Genomic DNA, 26226 nt, shown 5'->3' on the forward strand with positions numbered 1-26226 from the left:
ACTGTTGTTATTTCTGTTTTTAATGATAGCCATTCTAGTTGGAGTTAGGTGAAATCTCAGGGTAGTTTTGCTTAGGATCAAAAGCTTTCCTGTATGCCAACCATAAATCCACTGAAAAAGAAATCCAGAAAATACTTCTACTCAGGATATCGCCCCCCCCAAAAAAAATAGGAATAAACTTAACCAAGTAGGTAAAAGACCTCTACAAAGAAAATTATAAAACACTGAAAAAGAAAATTAAAGACCTTAGAAGATGGAAAAATCTTGTATGTTCTTAGATAGGCAAAATATATATTATAAAAATGGCTATACTTTGAAAAGTGATCTACAGGTTCAACACAATACCCACTAAATTACCAAAGCCTTTCCTCACAGACATAGAAAAATCAGTCCTTAAATTCATTGGGAGGGTGGTGGCGCACACTTGTAATCTTAGCATTTGGGAGGCTGAAACAGGAGAATCATGGTTCACGGACAGCCTCAGCTACTTAGTGAGGCCCTCCACAACTCAGTGGGATCATGTTTCAAAATAAAGAATAAAAAATTGGGCAGGGGGTGTAGCTCAGAGGTCAAATGCCTCTGGGCTCCACCCCGAGAACCGCAAAATAATAAAATAAAAATAAATTCATTGTGAAAAAAAAATAGTTCTCAGCAACAAAAACCATTCAGGAGGAATCACAATACCTGACTTTAAACTATGCTACAAAACTATAGTAATAAAAACAGATGATATAGGCACAAAAACAGATATATAGACCAACGGAGCTAAATAGAAGTATCAGAAACAAATCCGCACACTTACAGCCAATTGATTTTTTGACAAAGGGAACAGAAACATACACTGGAAAAAAAAGATAGCCTCTTCAACAAATGGTATTGGCAAAACTGGTTAACCATATGCAGAAAAATGTACATAAATTCCACTTTCTCACCCTGAAAAAGAATCAATTCAAGATAGATCAGAGACTTGGAAATTAGACCAGAGACCTTGAAGCTCCTTGAAGAGAGCATAGGTCCAACACTGCAACACATAGGCAAGTGTATAAACTTTTTCATCAAGACCCCAAAGGCACAAAAAACTAAAAGGTGGATCAATACATGGGATTTCATGAAAGTGAAGAGCTTCTGTGCAGCAAAGGAAACTATCAGGAACCTCAACTGAGAGCTGAGAGAATGGAAGAAGATTTTTCCCAATTATTCCTCCAATAGAGGACTAACATCTAGAATATTCAGAGAACTCAAGAATCTCAGCACTAAGAAAACAAATAACCCAATCAAAAAATGGACAAGTGAACCAAATACACTTCACAAAAGAAGAAATTTAAATAGCCAATAAATGTATAAAAAATGTTCAACATTATTAGTAATCAGGGAGATGCAAATCAAAACTACCCTGAAATTTCACCTAACTCCAAAGAGAAATACATTTTAAACAGTATTTTAAAACTGCTATGCAGTCTTCTTCTAGAAAGACAAAGTAGGCATATATTTCCCTCTATCTCCCACTATAAGAGCTACTACTACTACTACTACTACTACTATTAAAACTACTACTACTACTACTCCAACACACACACACACACACACACACACACACACACACACACACACACACACGTTCAGAACATGGAGAGAAAACAAATCAGCTAAAGATCTAGGGGTCTGTGGGCCAAGGAGTAACAGAGATGAGAGCCCTGGATTTTTTTTTCTGCCTCCAATATACCGGATACTAGAGAAAGAAACAATTAGACATAGCATTTAGTAGACTATAAAGTCCTAAGAAAAGTCTGTTCTCCCAGTTCAAAATAAAACATTATAAAGGGACAAAAACAGAAAACTTTTAAAGAACAATTGCTCAACTACAAAGCATTCTAAATGCGGCCCACATAAGCATTGCCCCAGCCCAGCCTAGCCCATGCTGCTGAGTAAAGAACCAAAGCCTCTGCCTTTGCCACTTTCTGTTAAAATGCCACAGCCCATAGGTCGGATAGTTTTAGCGAAACTGAGAAGCCAAGACCTTATCTCTGGCTCCTCAGAAACTTTTATCAAAATAACAAGGAAAATAACAATGCACTATCTCTCCTTGTGGGAGCAGGCCTAGGAGAAGTAAGGATTTTAACCCTGTTCAGTATTGAAAAGGTATCTTTCCCACACCACATCAGAGGAAGGAACTCTGCCCCTCTCAGCCAGTGCCATATCAGCCCAGGTCAAACCAGAGCTTGAATTTCCACTTAAAAAGAGCAATGATAAGGAGCAACTCCCTCCCTGCCGGGTGTTCATGGAAGCCATAGATAGAATGTCGTGATGGCAAGAAGGAGGTAACCTGTCTCTCCCCTGGCTGAGAGTTGCAGGAAGAAGTCTGCTGTCACTCACTTTTAAACAGGAGCCAGAGTTTCACAAAAATATGAACATGTTCAGGCTTTAACCAAGAAACACAAAAGCAGAAAGATTTCAACCTGAACAAAGAAAGATTATTAACAGATGGCAACACTGAGATGACACAGATGTTACAATATCTGACATGGATTTTAAAGCAGCCCTCTCAAAAGTATGCTTACTTTAACAAGTTAATATGAATATAATTGAAACAAATAACAAAAATGTCTCAGCAGATAAACAGAATATGGGGGAGGGCTCTAGTGGATTGAATGAGGGGAGTCTGTCTCCACGCTATACCACAGTCCTTTTTATTTTGAACAAAGTCTCACTAAATTTCTGAAGGTTTCTCTCCTTAAGTTGCCGAGGCTGTCCTCCAACCTGTCTCGGCTTCCTAAATACTGCGGTTACAGGAATGTACCCATATACCCAGCTGAAATAAAACATTTAAAGATGAATTCAGTGGAATTTTTAGAACTGAAATTTATAAGAATTCAATAGATATGTCAGTAGTAGAATGGAGGGGACAGTGGGGGGAAAATCACTAAACATGAAGAGAATATTAGAAATTATCCAATCTTCACAGCAGGAAGAAAATAGTGCATGAAAATGAACAATGTTTTAGGAACCTAAGAGACTATAATGAAAGATCTAGCATTTGTACCATTGAAGTGCCAGAAATAGAGATTTTTTAAAAAGTGAGGCTGAAAGTTACTCAAAGAAATTAACTGAAATTTTCCAAAATTTGATAAAAGATATAAATTTACAGTTCAAACACTGAGAAAACTCCAAATAGGATAAACTAAAAAAAAAATGCAAAAATACATCATAGTTAAAGACAAAGAAAAAAATGCTTCCAGTGACAGAGAACAGATTAGATTAGTTTCTACCTAATGACATCAGATTTCTCATATGAATCATGTAGGAGAAGAAAGTGTCATGTCATTTTTCAAACACTGAAAGAACTATCAATGTGAGATTCAAAGTCCAATGATGTTGAAAATGCATGTAAAAGATTTAGCCTGCCAAACATCCTAGCTTAGCAGAAGCATACTGCAGAAATGTGACTTCTCTTTCTGACCTAGTGATTGACTGAGAGCTGTGGTTGCTGACACCACCTTCCAGCTCTAGGAAAGTTCAAAATTCAAAGTACAGTTTCTACTGAACAAATTCTTATTTTATGACAATGCTAATAGTTTCTGAAATAAAATATATTTCACTCAATACAATGGTGATTGCAAAATCAAAAAGAAAGAAGAGATGTCAAGACATTCTCAGATGAAGAAAACCAAGATAACTTGTGTTCAACAGACCAAAACATGTAGAAAACACAAGTGGTTATGTTAGTATTCAATAAAGTAAACATCAGAACCAGGAAAAGAAAGAGACATTACATAACAATTAAAAGGTCAATCCAAGAAGTTAAGGCAACCCTAAGCAACTATACAGACAGAGATACAAAGATAAAAAGAATTAAAAGGAGAAATAGACAAATTCACATTTATGGTTAGAGATTTTAATAGTCTTATCTAAACAATTTTATAGAAATACTAAAAAAATCAGTAAGGACAGAGAAGAGTTGAAACAACTTAAACCAACGGGATTTGACATTTATATACTGCTCCACATAACAACATAACACATGTTTTTTCAAGTGCTTACAGAATATATACCAACATCAGCTATATTAGGGTTTGTCAAACCATGATATAAATATATAAAATTATATGGGGTGTTCCATAGGGTGACTGTTGATCATGATCGACTTAAACTAGAAACTAGTAACCAAAATATAAAAAGCAAAGCTCCAAACCCACGGAAACTAAATAATATATTTCTAAATAATCCACAGATCAGCCGGGCTTGGTGGTGCACGCTTGTAATCCCCGTGCTTGGGAGGCGGAGACAGGAAGATCGCGCAGGTTCGAAGCCAGCCACGCTGACGTAAGAGACCCTGTTTCAAAAATATAAAATAGGTCTGGGAGTGTAGCCCGGAGGAGGAAGGGCTTCCAGGAACCCCAGTACCACAAAAATAAATAAATAAATAAATAAAATAATAAATAAATAAATAATCCACAGATCAAACAAATTCTAAAGGAAAAAAAAAAATTTTTGCAGTACTGGGGGTGGAACCCAGGGACATTCTACCTCCAAGCTATACCCTCTGCCCTATGTTTTTATTCTTTATTTTGAAACAGAGTCTCACTGAGTTACAAAGGGCCTCACTAAGTAGCTGAGGCTGTCCACAAACTCTCCACAAACTGCAATCCTCTGGTCTCAGCCTCTAGAATGCTGAAATTACAAGTGTGTGCCACCATGATCAGCTTTAAAGGAAATTTTTAAAAACTGCACTGAAACCGGGTGTGGTGGTATAAGCCTGTAATCCCTGTACTTGGGAGGCTATTACAGGAGGATTAAAGGTTGGAGGACATCAAAGGCAAGTAGTAAGACTTTCATCAGCCTAGAGAAACCCTGTTTCCAAATAATAAGAAATAAAATTGAACAACAGGTATAGCTCAAAGTTAGAATGCTCTTGGGTTCAGTTCCCAGTAAAACACACACACACACACACACACACACACACACACACACACACACACTAAATGCATTAAATTGAATGAAAATGGCAATATAGCATATCAAAGCTTGTGTCATATAGCTTAAGAATTTTACAACACTAAATATTTATATTAGAAAAGATTAAAGTTTCCAAATCAATAATCTACATTTTTACATTTTCATTTTTTAAGTAATGAAATCCCAAAATAATGCCACTATAAGAAGAAAATGAAAACTGCAGCCATTATTTCTCTTGAATTTGGATATAAAACTAATTAACAAAATATTAGAAAATAGAATTTAACAATATGTAAAAGTAATTATGAATCATGACCAAATATAATTTATTCCAAGGATACAAAATTGGTTCAATATTTGAAAATCAAAGGAATTTATCATATTAAATAAGGCTAAAGAGAACATCATGATCATATTGACTAATTTGGGAAACCACATTTGATAAAGTACAATACATAATTTAAAAATATTCTCAGAAAAGTGGGATTAGAGAATTTCTTCAACTTGATAAAGAATATCTACCAAAAAATCTATAGTTAAGAGCATATTTAACAATGAAAGACTAAATGCTTATCCCCTAAAATTAGAAAAAAGCACACAGAGGCCAACCTCATCACTGTTATTAAATATACATGGAAGTTTCACTCAGTGCTAAAAAGCAAAAAAAAGTAACACAAGATCCCTAGATGAAAAACGAAGAAACACAATGTCCCTATTGGCAGAAGATGCAATAATCTATATAGAAAATTGCACTGAATTGAGAGAAGCTAATCTCAAAAGGTCACATACTAGTTGATTTTCATTTATATTTCACAAAATAAGAAAATTATAGTAATGAATAATATATAAGAGGTTGCCAGAAGTTGGGGATGACAGAGAAGGAGAGAGGTAGATATGATCTAAAGATAAAATGTGAAGGAGATATTTGTGTTAATGGACTAGTTCTGTCTCTTGATTGTGGTAGTGATTACATGAATTTATACATATGATAAGTAGCATAAATACATGCATACATCTTTGTACTAATGTCACATTTCTAGCTTTGATATTGTACTATAGTTATGGCCTTGGAAAGCTAGGTGAAGGATACATAGGACTTCTCTATATTATCTTTGCAATTTTCTGAGAATCTATGGTTATTTCAAAATATAATTTAAAAACACAAAATAGATGTTTGCTTCAGCATTTTCACTGCTATGACCCAAAATACCCAAAGACAAAAACTTAGAAGAAGGAGATTTATTTGCTCACAGTTCTGAGAATTCCAGGGCTTTATTCCACATTAGGCCAGTTGAAGTCTGTGGAGTACAGGGCAAGGCATGGGAGGCAGAGAGAGTGCATGCAAGTGTCTGCTCTTACATCATGGAGGTCTTAAGCAAGAGAGCCTGAGCAAGGGGAGGAGGGGCCATAGATAATCTCCAAGGTCTTGTCCCTCCTCAGCAACCAAGCCCCACCTCCAACATGGCTGCTTCATTGATATGAGGTCTAGGAAGACATTCTAAATCCAAACCATAACAATAGAAAATAGTTACTAATATGAGTTTCAATTGCTGTATGAAAATTATGAAGAACTCAAAGATCTATAAGAAAAAATAAAATAGTCCACTAAGAATAGGCAAAAGTTGAAAGGAAATTCTTAGAGTAGAAAAATTTGCTAGCACACATTAAACCACCACTATTCATTATGCTACATTGTTTCTTTACATGTGAACAATTTCATTGATAAAAACTTGAACATCCTCTAAGCAATAAATGGTAAGTTGGACACATAGATTTGCTCATGCAGTTACTTTGTGAGATCTTTATTTATTTATATTTTATAAACTATTCAGAAGTAAAAATAAAAATTACTTCAATCAGAAATTTGTTGAAATACTAAACCTCAGTATATACCAGAACACCATTTCTAAATTGCTAGGATAGAAATCAGGATGTCCTGCTAACAAGTTAATAAATTTCAAGAAATAAATAAAACAGCCATATGTAATTCATGGCATAAATTACATTCATAAACAGTGAAGTAGACGTTAAGAAAAATGGAGGCACAAGACTGGAATTTGTGTGGCTGAGTGTAGTCTACAAAGCTTCATAAAACTTGTAGTATAGCCAATATAGAGAGAGTTTAGTTACCTAGACAAACAAGGAATGGTTTTTAATTCATTGCCAGTAGATGTTTTGAAGAACACTGACACATTTCTGCTTCAATTCAACTAAATTACTATGTATGTCAGGTTTTGACCCAAAGGGAAGTAAACCCACTACTAAAGTGTCAAAGCTCCTTTCTATTATGACCAGGTGTCTTTCAGAGCTCAAGATTCATAAGAAAGCAAATCTCTGCACAACCAAAAGGAAATGAATATACATTCAATAAACTTCATCAATTTTATTTTTGATCTAGCTTCATAGCACAGATTAAGCAAATTATGTTTTGCATAGGAGTAAATGTTTCTAGAAAGGAAGCATGCCCCAAAAATAAAGATTTGCTGTTTTCAGTGGAAAAAAATACTTTCATGAACCTAACCCAGCAGGATCACTCCTGAACTATTTGCAACATGAGTCAAATTCCTCAGGATGTCAAGAGTTCAATTTCTTCCCTTACAGCGCCTAATTTTTCAAAGTGATGTTTTAGGTTTAATATTATATACTCAAGAAATAATATTAGACTAAGTCATTAAAAGAAAATGTAAAAAGAAGCAGTTTGGCATCATTTGGGAAAATTATAGATTTTTCCTTTTATGTTTTTATAATATTTAAAACCAGTTTGTACAAGTTTGTTTTATTAATCATAAAAAAATTAAGATGTTCAGAAGCTTTGAATTTTGTATATGTTGAATAAGTTCATTTCAATTTAAACAGATTTACTTATGATGTGCCATAAATTTATCTCTGCCAACATTTTTGAAAAATGTATTTCCCAACATATTTTTGATTTCCAAACAAACTCTCCATTCCATACTATATCTACCTAATAGAAGTGTGTGTGTGTGTGTGTGTGTGTGTGTGTGATTTAATTGCAATGAATTCCAAAGTAAATGCCTTTATTATCAATTACTTTATATCTTAGTTATATTTTTTCTTAAAAACTAAGTTGATAAATTTGATTATTAACAATAGCTTGTAAATATAAATAAAATCAAGGGACAAGGGCAACCCTTTTCTCTTCCTTACCTAAATATCAAGGATTTGAAAATAATCATTGGCTTTCATTTTTGTTCAAACATGTGATTAATATATATTATTAAAAGATGATGTTCAAGCAAAAGAATAATTTCAAGATACTTAATCATTTTCTGCTTTTAAAGTTGATAAAATATTTTTTTATATTTTGCTTTTTTACATGCCTCTTTTTACCACCTAGGAAAATATTATTTCAAAGGAGATGTTTCAGTCAGTATTCTCACTGTTGTCACACAAAAAAAAAACCTGGTGACAACAACTTAAAGGAAAAAAGATTTATGTGCTCTCAGTTCTGGAAATTTCAGGAGTTCTGTACATGTCCGGCCAGGTTAAGTCTATGGAGCTCAGGGAATGGCCCAGGGAACAGAAAGAGAGGGAGAGAGAGCACACGGGCTCTATTCTCATATCATGGAAGCTAAAAGCAAGAGAGAGAGAGAGAGAGAGAGAGAGAGAGAGAGAGAGAGAGAGAGAGAGAGAGAGAGAGGATGAAAACGAGAGCAAGAAAAGGAGAGATCACATATAATACCCAAAGCCACATCCCTAAGAGGCTCCCCCTCAGCAACCAAGGCCTGCCTCCAACATGGCTGCCTCATCTACATGAAGTCTACAGGGATATACTAAATCTAAACCCTAACAGAAAGTTAGCTGGTTTAATAATCAACATAAATAAGTATAATTATACTATGATAAAGGTAAGTGTATATATAGCAACTTCTATGATAAAATGGATTTTTTCATTTTCTGATTATCTTATATAGTAAAACCAGCATTATTTCTACATTCAGGTATTCCCTTTTCTCCATGAAAGTATGAAACTTTTGTTAGTTTTCCACCTTGTATTTATATGTTTACTTTAACACTTTAAAAAATGTATCTGTTTAGAGGAAAAAAGTTCTATTATTTGTTTTAGTCTGAACTATTAAAGTTATAACACTTCAAAAGCATCCAGGAAAAAATGGATGAGATATTTCCAGGCAGAAACAAAGCATTAAATGAATCTCATAGCTGTAACAACTTTTATTTTAAAACATCAAAAAATGATATTTACATCAAATTGCTTCATCATAATCAAATATAGCAACATTATACCAAATATTGACTTTATACATCATGCAGGACTGTGCTTTCTCTGAAATATATTATTAAATGTAGGATGACAGATGTGGTAAATCTACTGCTTATGTGCCTTCAACTATATTAAGTCTCATCACAAACTGAAAGAAAAATGTATCACATGAGAAAAAGAATAAAAAGAACAACTCCAAGGGTTATTATCTTGTCACTTCTTATATATTCAGACTTACTCTATAGACATTCTTTTAAGTGAATGAAGAACTAGAATACATTTCAGACGGTAGCAGATTCCATGCTAAAACTTCTCTTTCAATTTACTCCTTTGTCCTTAAATGATTACATTCAAGCCCAGGGTCTCAGATCAATTCATATATTGATGATGTTCTAAATTAGCTCTATCGCAGAATTCTTCTTTATGATTCATATCCACTAAGAAACTGTCAATTTGGTAACTCTATTTGGATATCTTAGGAGCTCCTCAATTTAAATATAACCAAAATTGAACCAAAGTTTATCAGCCCCAAAGAATTTTCAATTTCATGTTCTAAATATAATTTTCAACATACGCCTAATTCTTTCTCCATTGTGAAAACACCCATTCAACATATTATCAACTCTACTATGACTAACAGTCTTACCACTCATCTCCTGGAATCAGTTCTTGGCCCTCTACTAGCCATTCTTTACTTAAAAGCTAGAAACATCACTTTTATACTTTTACCAATGCATACAGATATTCAAAGTAATACATTCGTACATGGCCACATGAACTGATGTGACTCCCTCCACATCTCACAGGTCCCATCCCCCCCACCCCATACATGTCAATGAGGTTGGTGTGGCACCTTCATGTATGAACATAACAGTATTTGAATTGTGTCCTTTTTTCAGTCCTCATTTCCTACCTTCTTCCTCCAGTCCTCTTCCACTATTCTATTGGCCTCTCCATTTGACTAAAGTCCCTTGTACAAAAACATTTTTTTTGAGCGGCACTGGGGATTGAACCCAGAGGCATTCTACCTCCAAGTTACACCCCTAGCCATATTTTTTATTCTTAATTTTGAAACAGAGTCTTACTAAGTTGTAAAGGGCCTAACTAAGCAGTAGCTGAGGCTGTCCCTTGAACTGCGATCCTGATACTCCTGTCTCAGCCTCCCAAGTGTGCGCCACTATGCCCAGCTCAAAAACATTATTTTTATAACCAAAGAAAGGCTTGCTGAAGAGAGAGTAGTGACATACATATGTTTTATGCAATAGTCAAATAGAATTACAAATTGCCAGAGAAAAATGAAGAGAGGTGTTGACAAAACATAGAACATTAATCCTACCATTGGTGACCGTGACACAACTAGATGCTGTGAACTGGTATTAGTGAAAGACAGACTGCAGATTGGAGAGAGATAGGGCAAATGAGAACTGAGAAAGTGGAAATATCACATTGAAACAACTATTTTAAGGAGTTTGAAAGAACAAGAGAAGCATTGAAATTTGGGTCCAATTTACTCAGATACAAAGTGGATAGAAAATATTTGCATGCTAAAGGCTTTCATCTTGCCCCAACTGGACAGAAACAGAAAGGACCCCAAATGGCAGATTTCTGTTATTGGCAATGGAAAGTCTGTGGGTTATTTATCATTTATTCACTTTAAACTTTGTGCCTGTAGACAAGACTGTGGTTAATAACTATTTTCCTGTTTCTCTTTTACTCCCCTCACCTCAGGATTGGTGAATATAAGGTGACAGCTGAAAGAAATTATCACTAAGTGCTCCAACTGAAAAGTCTTAGAAAATGGCACTGTGGATCCCTTCCAGACCTTGGGCTTGGGTCACTTGCTCCTTAATAACAAATTTTCTCAGATGAAATTATACCGGAAAGAGAAAAAAAAGGTATTGTAATGTTCATAACATTCCTATGAGAAATCTACTTGTATTTGACAAATTAGAGCCCATAGATAAAACATGGCTTGACAACCATTTTTTTAAATGAAGTTTATTGGAACATAGCTATACCTTTATTGGGAACAACCTGTGGCTGTTTTCCTATGATAATGTAGAATTAAATAGTTGCAATAGAGAACATATGGCTCACAAAGTTAAAGTATTTACTATCCAGCCTTCTCCAAAACCATTTGCCATACCCTATTCCAGATCAATTCAGAAAAAAAAAAAAATCTAATACTCCTTCTAACTGGTTACACTGATATTTGTTCCATCATTATTGGATTCTCTAAATATACTCTGGCTATAGTAAAGAAAATTTATTCCTTTATTATGTATAATTATTTAGGAATGCAAGAAAGAGAATGAATTAATGCAATAGTATCCATTAATATTAATGAGTAAGTATAAGCTTAATAATATTAATATTACCAATATAAGTAGGTATAAACCTTTGTATGACAAATGTAAAACATTTTGCTCCCTCCCCAGGTAGCTATTTTCAGGTTAATGATATTAAAATCAACCCATCAAACTTTGCTGTGGATCTTTGAAGTTGACATCTTAAGGTTAGCACTTTTCTCGCACTCTTCTGCACTGCCAGTGGTAAGTATTTTATCCACTTCTGAAGAAAAGGCAGAATTCTAAATAGGAATAATGAGTGACACCATTTCTCAAAAATAATGAGAAGCTTATTGCTATTAAGACAAGAAAATTACTGTTGCAGACAATCATCACTTGCAACGCTAATTGCAGACATTCTAAATTATCTGTTTAGGAAAATTACCTTTAGGATATTTAAGGACTGCTTTGAGATATACAAATTACAAAATGACAAATTTTTTCTACAAAACTAATCAATTATAGATAAATACAGCTTGATCAACAGTTCAAAATATGAAGTTGCTGCATTAACTTTAAAGATAGTATGTTTTGTTCTATTGTCTATACTCAATGTTTATTTTAAAACAGCTCAGACTTGTCTGATAGAACTTATATCAGTGCCTTACTCTACAAATATCTAGTGGAGATATTTGTTGAGTCAAAAGTTAGTTGCTTTATTAAAAAACTAACTTGAAACTATTTTTCATATTTACATTTAATTTTTTTCACTTTATATTGATGCATTATAATTATATATAATAGTGAGGGTTAAAGTTATACAAATAAACATGCACTCAGGTCTCTATGTGTTTCCCTTCAGGTTTCACCTCACTACCCACCCTCCCCATGCATAACAGTGAGCTTGGTACAGATAATTTTGACTACGTCAAAATAGTTTCTCACAGCTCTGCCATTTCCAGAGCGTGGCATTCTTACTCTCTGTGACTAAAGCATATTGTGACAACTTTATCATTTATTTAATTTAGTTAAAATTATATTTTGTTTCTTCTCAAATGTAACCCATCTTATGGCCAAGACCCATATTTCTAATAATCATGTCTAATATCTAGCATTTTACCACATAAATACAATTAAAATTATTAAATGAATTAATCAATCTCATCTTGAGTGGAGTGGCTTGAGTGGAGAAATTGGGAGGGTCAAGGAATGCTGCCCTCAGGACATGATGCTGCATCTTGAAGATCAGGAGACTTGCTACAAGCAGAGGGAAAAGGAACAGAGCTTAGGCAAGAAGAGCATGCAAATCTATGAAAGGTTAAAAAAAAACTAGTTACAAGTTATGATATAACTGATCAAAACCTTAAATGAACTCAATGCAGCAGAGGTAAAGGAAGAAATGAAAATGCTGTGTTGTCGAGCCAGGCATGGTGGCACACGCTTATAATCCCAGCATTTGGGAGACTGAGACAGGAGGATCGTGGTTCACGGACAGACTCAGCTACTTAGTGAGGCCCTTTGCAATTCAGAGAAACCCTGTTTTAAAATAAAAAATAAAAAATAGGGCTGGGGCGTAGCTCAGAAGTAGAATGTCCCTGGGTTTTATCCCCAGTACCGCAAAACAACAACAACAACAACAACAAAAAATGCTGGATTATCAGAAATTGTTGAATGGTGCATGTGAAGAACAGGAAGTTTATATTGATTTCCAATTTCCTACTGTACTGAGACCTCAAGAGAAATAATGATTTGGGAAATAGGTAGAAAAATCAGGTTGGACATCCCTGTTGGATATCCAGACAGACATGTCATATAACTTCCACAACAGGTCTTAGCAGAATACATATATTTGTGAATTATAGTACATAAATGGAATTTTCTTGGGTTGTCCAGTGAGAGAAAGTATAGGTGCAATATTAAATTATTGTGCACTATCATTTTATCCCTAGACCCTCAAAGAAACCAAAAAGTGAATAATGGCAGCATTTCACAACTGACATGGGATTTTGCAGTCATATTTTTTCATTTATTTCTATGTAAAAAAATTATCCCAAATTGAGTGTCTGTCTCCCAACTTGAAAATATACCCATACTTTCCTAATGTTCTCTAAATTTATATCCTATTATGCCACTAGACTCAAGCTTTAGGTCAATAATCATGTTACATATATTGAATCCAGTTCTGGGTGAGGTTTCTCAGGATCAGTATCCTTAATTGAAAAATCTGTGAACTAAAGTGTTATAGTTAGATACAGAATGGCCCATTGAAAGTTCTTAAATTGGTATTTCAAAGTGAGGTAATTGAGTCATGAGGGTTGTAATCCCAGCAGTGGGTAAATCCATTGCGACAGATTTATCTGAGTGGTGGCCTAAGGCCAGTACGGTGGGTTCCTGGGACTGTGTCCTTGGGGATTATGATTGGTTTCTCCTCTCCCAGATCTCACTTTTGCCTCTGGCCTCCATGATGTGAGGAGCAAAGCCTATGTGTTCTCTCTGTCTTGGGTTCCCACCATCACGCCCTGAGACCCGTGGTCTCTGGGCTCACGTGGACTAAAACTTGAGCAAATAAATCTAACTCCCTTTAAGTTACATGCTCAGATCCTTAGATTATGGCTGTGAGAATGTGGACTGGAACATAAAGAGATGGGTAAACTACTTCCTACATATCCAGCATGCAGTAATGCACTAAATACTCCCAGACAAAAATACTTGGTCCATAACCATTCTGAAATTTAGCTAGGCATGTAGTGCCAGTTCCTTGATTAGTGCCCACTTTTACTCTCTGTAAACAGCTCATTTACACTAATTTCACTCTTTAGCTATCATTATTTTTCAGTTAAAAGCAGCCTTTATTATGAGCTAAGCATCTGTCTTACTCTTCTTTCTACTCATTAAAATTGGGGGTTCATAGCTTTATTTCCATTTTGTACCTATGCCTGTCCCTATAAATCCAAGTTATCATGATACCTTTAAAAACTATGTGGGTTTAAAATACATAAGGAGCCGGGTGTGGTGGCACATGCTTGTAATCCCTGCGCTTGGGAAGGGGAAACAGGAGGATTGCGCAGGTTCGAAGCCAGCCGCACTGGCTTAAGAGACCCTGTTTCCGATTAAAAATATAAAATAGCTCTGGGAGTGTAGCCCGGAGGTAGAAGGGCTTCCTGGAACCCCAGTACCACCAAACAATTTTTTAAAAATAGGATACATAAGGTTGTAATCTATCTCATTTATCAAGAGGCTCACTCACAAGTTCCCTTGAGAGATGACTTTATGTACATGAAGCTTCCTGTAGGATGGGGAACAATGTCCTCATGTTTCCTAGAAGTCCAAATGCTCATGAAAGAGGGACAATAAGCCCTCAAGACTTTCTACTCAAAATATTTGAAAGTTCTTTTGTCTGACAAAAAAAAAATGAGATTTAGATTTTAATCACCCTCTGGTCTAAATGACCAGTGATAACAAGATTAAAATCATACCCCTGTCTTCTTCTTTACCCAAGTCTTCATATTTCTAACAGTTCTCCGCATTTGATCCTTGTCTTAAAGACTTTTCTCATTTTTGAAAGAGTTACCACCTGGAAAAACTATCTAAGCCCATTATAATTTATCTATATTTTGCTTAAAATGGGAAAGATTTAATTTTCCTTCTCATATTTCCTTTTTAGAAGTTGGGAGGTGGCAAGAAACTACTTGAAATGATCAGTTTAGCTGGTCAAGTTTATTAGTACATTTATAATTTCCTTATTATTATAAGTAACAGTGTTACCAAATATTTTGCCACTACATAATAAACGCATCTTTTCTGACAATTTTAGGTAACCATTTTATTCACTTTGCAGCCTCACTAGCAGCCTCAGTGTCAGCAAGTTAGATCCACTGTCTAACCTAACCCCCTTTCTCCTGGGTACCATATTCTAATGCATAAAAGCTACCCCATTGCCAGGGTCCAGCCCTAGCAGGAGTCCGGGGTCCATGAACGGTTGAGTGAGGAGTCAGAGAAGTTCCACAGAGAAACAGCACACAGACTCAATGGAGGATGAAGCTGCTCTTTTTATTTTTAGTTTTGTGCTCTCCTTACTTTTGGTTTTGGCAAGTATTTTATACTTTCTTTTCTGGCTACCTTTTACAATTTTTCAGAATTAATATATCAGTAAATATACAAAGAACTAATACATCAAGGCAAAGTGGCAGATGGCCAATTTCCTTTTTAAGGGAATATTTCCTCTTACAAGCAACCAAGGAAAAGATCAGATGTTTATTAACTACTAATACAATATTATAACAATATCCTATAATGAGCATTAAATTTTCTGATTGATGTACATTATTGTTTTTTAATTAATAGGCATACTGAGGAGAGGAACATTTTATACTTTCCCATGTCCTAAGGCTGTGCCTGGGTACACATCTGTTCTGTTGCTGTCTACATACCCAGTATATGACCAAGGGGGTAGGGTTACTGGGGGGTCAGTAGGCATTCTACCATAGCCCACCTCTGATAATATATGCTGGCCGGCCAGAACTCATGATGGTAGGAACACTTGTCTTGGCTCTGTTTTAGGTTTATTGTTAATATCTGCTTGGGGAAAGCCTGGGGAAGATCAGTTGCCTTTAAGGCTTGTTTTGATTGTAATTGTCTGAGTCTTTACAGAATTTTTATTAGCTTGGTCATTAATAATATAAGTCTCAAGTACCTTTTGGGTAACAAGGCCAATTTCAAAAAATCCCAAAATACCCATGCCTAGTACCATTCCCCAGAAGGAGATGCTGTGCAACCGTTCCTGGGAATGTCTGCCGTGCAGCATTCCTGCTAAAAGGAGCCTTGCTCAATTTTAGACTTGGAAGAAGGCGTGGCACCCCACCCTTAGTGATACAAATACCCATTTCATTATGATTATGGAAGTTAGTCTAGAATAAATTTTAATTAGGAAAATCTGGTTACTTCCTAATCTTTGAGGACTGTATTCATTTACTCTCACAAAATGACTCAGTATCGGTATCATTATCAAAGAGAGAGACTACTTGGATGATGGGATCAGTGGCTTCCTAGGTCTGAAAGTGTTTTCTTTTCTTTTTTTTTTTTTTTGGTGTAGCCTTTATTTTTGTATTTATATATCTTTTATTCTTAGAAAACAGAACTTAATGATCAGCAAGAAAAATTGAACTCTGGATTGCTAGCAGGAAGAACATGTTACTGTTACAAAAATTCTGCTTCCTTACTATGGTTAATTTTCTGCTTAATCTCTCTAGATTGTTTTATAGTTCAAAGTTACACACAGTTGTAATTAAAATCCAATAAAAACATCCATCATTCTTTATGAATTCTGGTACCATTTATGCATACATAAGCAAGAATATTCACAGACATAGCAGATGAGGCATTTTGTGCTAGTAAAATGAAAGAGAATTCTAAGGAAATATTAGCCATTTTCACTCTTTCCTTTACATTTTTATTAGTTCTGACATGTTCCATGTACTTCATAATATAAACTAAGCATATGAATTCAATTGGTTAAAGATATTGACAATCACTAGAAAAAAATCGGAATTAAGGTAATTAAATGTTGAACATCTTCCAAAACATTCTTTCCTACCCTCTGGCTGCAAAATAAACTCAAGAGAACCACTGCAATTACTTCCTGGTTTTCAATGTGCTGACAAAAACCAGCACATATTTAGCAATACAAGGAATTTTACGTGTGTGTGTGTGTGTGTGTGTGTGTGTGTGTGTGTGTGTGTTAGTTACTGGGGATGGAACTTCAGGCCTCCTGCATGCTAGGCAGGTGCATCCTCAGCCCCGGTAATTTGACTTTGTTAAAATGTGAGACTACAGTGCACCAATAAAATAAAAATTTTTTAAAATAAAAAATAAAGTATATAGCTTTGAATATTTTTCTTTAGTTTCTTCATACTTTAATATACATTTATTCAAAACCAACAATATGTTAGCATGTATAAAATAATAAACTTTCATACTCTATTCTTGTTTCAGTAGTGAAGCCTATATTATCCGCAAGTACGCAAAATACATTACAGGTTTTCTTAATAATTTTTTTATTTTTTATTTTTGTGTGGAACATATTAAAAATGGCATACATTCAGACTGTGCTTGGTCCCCCCCTCCCTCCCTTCCCTTTCTCCTCTCCCAACAATGAGTGCTCAGTTTAACCATTCTATATTCATATTTTTATACATATTCAGATGTAGCTCCTCCATTAATCAACCTCAGCCTTCTTCCTCTCCTACCCTTCCATTTCAGCTTTGCTGAGGTTTCCACTCCATTATCTGGAGTCCCTCTGGTATTCCTAATACTCCCTAGTTTGGGAAAATTAGAGAAAACATATGTTCCTTCTCTTCTGTGCTTGGCTGATCTCACTTAACATAGTGTTCTCCAGGTCTTTCCATCTTCTTGAAAATGACATGCTTTTCTTCTTTTTTTTAAATAAATTTTTATTGGTGCATTATAGTCATACATCTCAATGGGAAAAAATAAAAACTTGTGGAGATATACATGCACACATCACCCAATCAGCCCTTACCCAATCTCTAACCCCTTCCCTCCCCTCCCTCCTACCCATGCTTGGCTTCCTGATTGGCTTTGATATGTTTAAGTACATCATGTGCCTTAAAGAGTTTCCCTTATCCTCCCTCTTATCCCTTCAGGTTTGTCACCTTAACTGCTCCTCTATAGGGTCCCTTCTTCATCTAGAGTTCCTCCTGTTACCTATTTCTTCCTAATATTTTGCACATTAAGAAAAGCATCTGGCTGGGCATGGTGACACACACTTTTAATCCCAGCATTTGGGAGGCTGACGGAGGATCACGGTTCTTGGACAGCCTCAGCTACTTAATGAGGCCCTTTGCAACTCAATGAGACCCGGTTTCAAAATAAAGAATAAAAAATAGGGCAGGGAGTGTAGCTCGGAGGTCGAATGCCCCTGGATTCTATCCCCAGACACACACACACAAAAAAAAAAAGAAAGAAAAGAAAAGAAAAGCATCTGATTTCTTATTTTTTGTGACATTTCACTGTAAATTCCATAATTTTGTTCTCCCTTATGGCTGGGCAAAATTCCATTGTGTACATATCCCATAGTTTTGAAATCCACTGATTCGTTGAAGAACATCTTGGCTGATTCCACAGTTTGGCAATGATGAACTGTGCAGCTATGAACATGGTTGTTCATGCATTAGTTTGGTATTTTGGTTTTCATTCTTTTTGGTAGATACCCAGAGGTGGTATTGCTGGATCATATGTTAAGTTTCTTTGTTAGGGGTTGAACCCAGGGACATTCTACCTCCTAGCTATACTGCCAGCCCTTTATTCTTTGTTTGGAAACAGAGTCTTACGAGGCTGCTGAGAGTTTTTCTTTGTTGCTGAAGCAATCCTCAAACCTGTGACCTTCCTTTCTCAACCTCCCTAGTACTGAGATTACAATTGTGTGCCACCATGCCCATCTTAAAAATTTATCTTATTTAATAAAAATTATTTAATAAAAATTAACAATTTTTATTGATAATTTCCTTTTTCATTATAAATATTTAGATTTTTTATTTAAGTAATAAGTTTTTGAAAATCATGTCATGCTTACTTCTACAGGAAAAAGTGGAGTAAAAATGGAGCATTAAGACTTTTATCATAGTCTATTTTTTGTTTCACTTATCTGTAGTTTTCACAAGGAAAAGATGTTTATCTAAATCCTATATTTTACTTTTTAATCTTTGAATATTACTTAAAGGCATCATATATATTTTACTCAAATTACACATTAAGAATGTTTTTAATTTCTCTTTAAAATTATATTTCTATAATACTATATTTTTCTGGTTTTTAAATTTGTTGTTGTTGTTGTTGTTGTTGTTGTTGTTGTAGTACTGGGGTTCCTGGAAACCCTTCTACTTCTGGGCTCTACTCTCAGACCTATTTTTTTATATATATATTTTTTTATTTAGAAACAGGGTCTCTTAAGCCAGTGTAGCTGGCTTCCATCCTGTGCAATCCTCCTGTCTCCACCTCCCAAGCGCAGGGATTACAAGCGTGTGCCACCACACCCGGTGTATAATACTATATTTAAAAGAGATAAGAATAACTTAAGGCACTAGATACGGTGGCACATGCCTGTAATCCCAGTAGTTGGGAATCTGAGACAGGAGGAAGATGATAGGTTTGAAGCCTGCCTCAGCAATTTAGCAAGACCCTGTCTCAAAATTAGAAATTAAAAAATTAAAAATGGCTGGGGGGTATATCTTAGTGGTAAAATGTCCCTGGGTTCAGTACAAAGAGGGAGGGAGAGAGAGGGGGGACAGAAAATATTTTAATATATCCAGAAATTATAAATTTGTGTTAAAATTTAAAATATGCTAGGTTGCATTTTCAAGTTTAACATACATCCTATGCAATATGGAGAAACTAAAACTGTTAAGTTACTACATTACTATTAATGATGCTAAATTCAAAGGCCTAAAGAAACTATTATAAATCTAAAATAGGGTATGTAAATTATATAGTTGTACTCATGCAAAGGAAATAAACAAATTACCTAAGATTTTTCATAACTTTATAACACTTACATAGTACAGAAACCACCTGAATGTTTTAAAATTGCAGAACAGTCTCTCCTGATTAAACAAGTATGGATACAAAGAACCAACTTCTTTTCATACTCTCTGAAATCTTCTATAGATGCTTCATTTCTTTTGCTCAGCCCTTAATTACTGCTGAATTAGAAATTCTTCAGAGAACATTAACACGTCAATATAGTGTCAACTCTCTATATTTAAAAATGCACTGAGTTTACACCTCATTAAAGTCTTTTTCCCCAAAGAAAAAGACAGTGTGCTTCTTGGACTCCTGGAGAGGGATGTGCAGAAGAGAGTAGCCACAGAGTGGCTGGAGCCAGAATAGAGCTCAGAAACCAACAGAGCCAATGGCCTCATTGCTCTACCTAAGAGTTTCCTTTAATGTTAGCAGTGTTTTCTTGTACAACCAGGTGTGACCATGAAAACAGAAGCCAGAAAATCCAGCTCTTAATGTTCCTGACTTTCTTAGAGCGACACAGAGGACCTATTTTCTTTTCATCCTTCATCTTAGACTAAGAGAAATAAAAAGCAATTACACCTGTCCTGAGGTATCCAACTATACTCAGAGTTGCAGCAGTGCAACTCTGAGTACAGGGCGTAAGAAAAGAAGAATATTCATCCTTCCAGCTAGACTCCCTCATGCTTCTGATTACTTTAAAACATTCTATGATGTTTTATCCTCTGTGCTGAATTTTCTACACCATTGTATACACCACTCTGCTTAAATTCTGAGGGAGAAAAGGGAGAATAAACAAAATAAAACAAAAACATCAAGGACAACTCTCAAATTCTAGACTTCAGGAAGTGGGAATTTACCATTGAAAAGATTATTTGGGTAAAGAATAGCTTTGTGCTGGGGGATGGAGATTCATCTAAACAGTGCCCTAACTTTTACACAGGCCCACTTTGTGGTGCCACAGGAGAGTGAATTGTTAGAAACTCTTCAAAGATGGAAGCGTCTTTGGAGAGAAGTAAGGTTAAGGACAGAAAAAGGTAGGCATTGCCTTCAAGAAGAAGATGACAAGTTTGGTAGTTAAGAGATAAAGGAATGAGAACTTTTTCTCCTATTTCATAGGTGCAGTCATCAATGTGCCTTCTCAGACTTGTTTGCTATTTATGTTTTCAGACATTGTAATCTGTCTTCTTTTCCTAATGTGTTTAAATTGACATCCGTAGTCTTTAGCACCTGCTTCAGTTGGCTTTTTTGCTCTCTAGAATTCCAAGTTCTTTAAAGTTTTCAAATGGTTTTCATTTTAGATCTTCTTATTTTCTACCAGATTTCCACTCTTTATATGAAAATGGAAGGCATGGAGGAAGATAAGGAAGGAAAAGAATGAGAGAGAAATAACATTCTAAATAAAATAATGCAAGTTCGCAAAAATTATCTTTTTTCATTTTTTTTTTTCTAAGCACTCCCTTCCTTTTACTCCCTTTTGACTCCCTCTTGCCTTTTATAAAGGTCTTGGATTGTAAATTTAAGTCTGATTATTATTTCTCTCTCTAGTATATACCTTAGCCTTTGTCTTTAATTTTAAAATCAAAGTTTTATTTTCCTCTTGAGAATAGTAGCAAAACTAGTTTGATTTTTAATTCTCCTGAGATTAGACCCAAATATCCAAGACTGCTTCCAACGCTGGATATAACTCAAATCAGTTATTTTACTTCTGATAGTATAAACATGTACCTTGGGAAAATAGCTTTTAATTCATCACCTGTCTTTTTATTAACCAAAAAATTGCCCTTAGCTTTATATTTTCCATATTTCCTCCCTTTAGGAGCATAATTCTACATCAAAAAAGCAAGATACAAGTATAGAGCTCCTAGCTCTTCTATGCAAGGACAGTGAGAAAATTAGGAAACTATCATCAACAGAATGTCTTTATTTTTTTTTCTTTCAGACTCAGAGAATGTTCTTCCTAGTGAGACTTAGGAAAGCAGTTTCTTTCCAACAAAATGATGATGGGGGTTTCTAAGGAGCTGCTTTTAGAATAAAATTTACATAAAAAGGTGAGAAATGTGTGCTCGGTGGCCCAAAATGTGAGGCAGGTAGGATAGGGATGATGTGGTACACTTAGGGTCTTAAGAAGTAAATTTGGGGCATGTGGCCAAAATACAGAAACAGATGAGCCAAAAAGACAAAGTGAAGTATGAAGAAAGTAAGACCACTGTAACACAAAATAAAAGCAGCTCAGAAAAAATGGGGAAATAACAGTGGTATGGAAGAAACAATAATGTCTGCTGTGTATTAAGCATTACTGCTCACCAGATACAGTGATAAGCACACCTACTCATTTAATTAAAATCGAATTCTCTATTTCTGAAGTTAGAACCAAAGATAGGTTCATTACCTTCTAAATGAGTTGGTCTCAGAGAGTTCACATTCACAAGGTAGAAATAAAACAAAAGCCAGCTTAAGTTCTGCTGTGGGGAACAGAGGGGATAGAGCTGTAGGAGCTGCAAACATTCAACACTAAGGTCATCACAACGATGGCAGAGTCTAGAGTGGGCACAGTGCCAGTGCACTGCAGGATCATAGGGCAATTGGACCATAACTCATTGAGTCAAAGGAGGCAAAAAATATCTACCATTTGTATTTCAGCAGGTGCAGAAGCATCGGCTTATACCAGTGTATCTCCTATTGACTTGGTGCCCTGAAGAGATGGACATTGAGTAATAGTTTTTCAACACATAGCATTGCCATCAGAGGGGATAGGCCATATACTTGTGTTTTTTTCACACACTAGGGTAGTTTTTGAGGCATGTTTGTTTGTTGTGAATGGTGAGGGGTGGGAGATGGGGAGGTAGGGGTTGTTACTGGCATCTAGGGCGAAGATTCTAGGAATGCAGCTAAAAATTCAATAATTTACACATCTCCCTTGGCAAAAATTGTCTTGTCCAAAATATCCATAGTTCAGGGGTCAAGAAACCCTGCCACAGGGCTTCATTTATATAGGGCTGAGTGAAATTCTAGCATTGAAAACAGCCTCACATCAAGAGCTACAGAGCTCAGAGGCAATTAACATATAAGTCACTTAAAAATATTTGTTGAAAATAAATTATGGTTTGATTTCTACACATTGTATTTATATATCAAATCATCAGACTGAACTCCCCAAATATATACAATCAAAATAATAATAATATAAATAAATCATAGATGACTGAAATGGTCTATTTATTAATTGGATGTTGTTTAATAGAAACATACACTTGCCAAACTCCTTGAATGACACACTCAAAATAAATGCATTTTATTGCATATAAATTATGCTTTTTGCCAGGCATGGTAGTGCACGCTTGTAATTCTAGCATTTGGGAGGCAGAGGCTCGAGGATCACAGTTTGCCTACAGTCTCAGCTACTTAGTGAGGCCCTTTGCAACTTAATGAGATGCTGTTTCAAAGATAAAAAGGCTAAAAAAAAAGGGCTGGGGGGTGTAGCTAGGAGGTAGAATGCCCCTGGGTTCCATACTCAGTACTGCAATAAATAAATAAACAAATAAACAAAGCCTCAATGAAGTTGATTTTATAGTCCAAAGTATAATTTTATACTCAAAACATAATATTTGATTTAAATTTTAATCTCTACATTTTAAAATCATTTTAGCAAATATTCATTGAGTTCTCTATGCAAGTTACTTAGGATACATCAATGATGAAAAAAAAATCCTTCTTACCCACCAAGTGTTATATTTTCTCTTAGATCAGCTTTATTTTTTTAATTATATAAAGAAAGTGCTATCTACTTCAATGACCAATCTATTGAGCAAAGAGAGAAAGCTAATTTTTAAAAAATGAGATATGTGAAGAGAAAGGGGACTGTTGTAGGGACATTTACTAATAAAAAACTCTAAAGCAGAAAGTGTGTTAATTTTCTATCCTAAGGATTCCACAAAGTAACTGATGTTGTTATTCCCATGACAAAGTGAGAGAAGTCAGACCATTTACCCAAAACTACGTAGGGTAGATCTTGGATTTGAGCCCAGGTCTATATGGTTTAGGTTAACTGGAGTGTGTCTCTTAGAGTGTGCAACTCTGGAGAAATATGAAGAAGCAAGAAAACCACCCAGAAGAATCATGAAAGTTTGCAGCAAGTGTAACAAAGCCCCAAGAGTATATTTGGCCACTGAATATTTAATTCTGTCTAAAGCACTCTATAATATAGGCTCTATCCAGAAACTGAATGGTCTTTGTGGAGGAGATGACGTGTGTTTAACTAAAGCATTTTCAATTTCCTCTCAAATACACAGAAATCCCATATCCTTCAGGCCTCCAGAACCTTGGTGGAGGTGTGTGATACATTTGGGCTAATACAATGTAGGCAGGCACACATCGTATATATCATCTACAGATTCAGCCCCAGAATGATCCTGTATGAGTCTCTACTTTCTCCTTCCTCGGTCATTAGCAGGGTTAATCCAAAGGACTGAGGGATGGCTCCAAGAAGGCCCAGGAAGATGGGGCACTCCAATGGCCATCTAAAAGAATGTGTTTTGAACATCAGATTCATGCTGTGATCTAAGAATGAAAACTCTCCAAATTAAGTGTCATTTCAATAAATTTGTGGATAGTTTGTTATATTTGCTAGCATTAATTATCCTGCCTGGCTCAGGCTCCACAAAGCAAAGAGAAATTCGATATGGTAACTCTTGTATGCAAGACAAATCTATGATTTGTTATTTTATTTACAAACTAATATTGTTTGAGAAACATTTGAGGCTATATAACAAGATAAAATACATTTAAAATTCAGGAGAAAAGCAAAGTGAAGGTAAATACATTTAGAAAAGAAGATGGAGGGTAATGTACATGAAATACACTTATCATCTCCACTAGCAGTAGGTCACATATTTGGCTCTGAGCTTTCTAGGAATCAGTAGAACAAAAAAATCACAATAAAGTTTGTTATTCAAGGTACCCATAAGGCAAAAGCAAGCCAGCTATCTAGAAGAAGCAGGTTTATTCTAGCTTGAAGACCAAAAAGAAATTTCTCCTAAGGGTCCTCATAAAAATGACATCGGGAAATGTATTAAACCACATCCTCAAGAAAAAACAAATCCTCACAGTAAACCCAGCAATGAGGGTTTTTTTTTTATAAGTCTGTTATATACAAAATCCCTTAGAAAAAGGTTGTTAGGAAGATGACCAAATACAATGATGCACTTTTAAAAATGCAATACAATGAGTGATGTGACAAGAACCACTAATTTATTAAAAACCTAACCCATGCTGTGTAATTATCTTACCCTTAGTTGGCATGTTTAAAACAACTCTTTGGTGAATGCAATAATAATTTACTCATGAGCATAAATATTTTTCTAAAGTAATTCCTGTTTATCTTAAGTTTAAGCCAAAATATCAAATTTAAAAAAACTGCTCTCACATAAAGACATTTTTGATAGAAATGTATTAAGCATGTAGTTGTCAACCCAGTATGGAAAGAAGCAGAATGGCTCCAACTAGATTCCTACAGTCACATCTGAGTAATAAAAATATAGTAGCAACTTCTATAAACTGATCAATCATATCAGGCCTGGTTATAAATCAATAGTTAACCTGGGTGTGGTACTGTACATCTGGAATCCTTGTACTTAGAGGCTGAGACAGGATGATCGCAGGTTCAGGACTAACTTCAGCAGTTTAGCGAAGACACTGTTTCAAAACAAAAGATAAAAAGGGCCAGGGGTGTAGACTGCAGATCGAATGCCCTTGGGTTCAATCTGCAGTATGACAAGAACAAAAATAAAATCAACATTCAGATAGTTATCTGCACAATTATTTATAATCACCACATAAAATTCAAAAAAGTTGGTTCCACTCAAATAGTCCTTTAATTTTCAAGGGACACGTTCCAAAACCCCAATGGACACCTGACAATGAAGATATTACCAATCTATAGGTACTATACTACATATATGTACCAACGGAAAAGCTTAATTTATAAATTAGGTACAGTAACATATTAACAACAATAATAATAAAATGGAACAGTTATAACAGTATACTGTAATAAAAATTATTCATCCTGTTTCTCAGAATGGCACAAAATTTAAAACATAAATTGTTTCTGAAATTTTCCATCTCATATTTTCAAACAGCAGTTGGCTGCAGGTAACAACGACTCTGTAAAGAAAAAACATAGATGATGAGTGAAGAAACTACTGT

Source organism: Muscardinus avellanarius (assembly GCF_963383645.1).
Source record: "Muscardinus avellanarius genome assembly, chromosome: 1".
Classification (NCBI taxonomy): Eukaryota; Metazoa; Chordata; class Mammalia; order Rodentia; family Gliridae; genus Muscardinus; species Muscardinus avellanarius.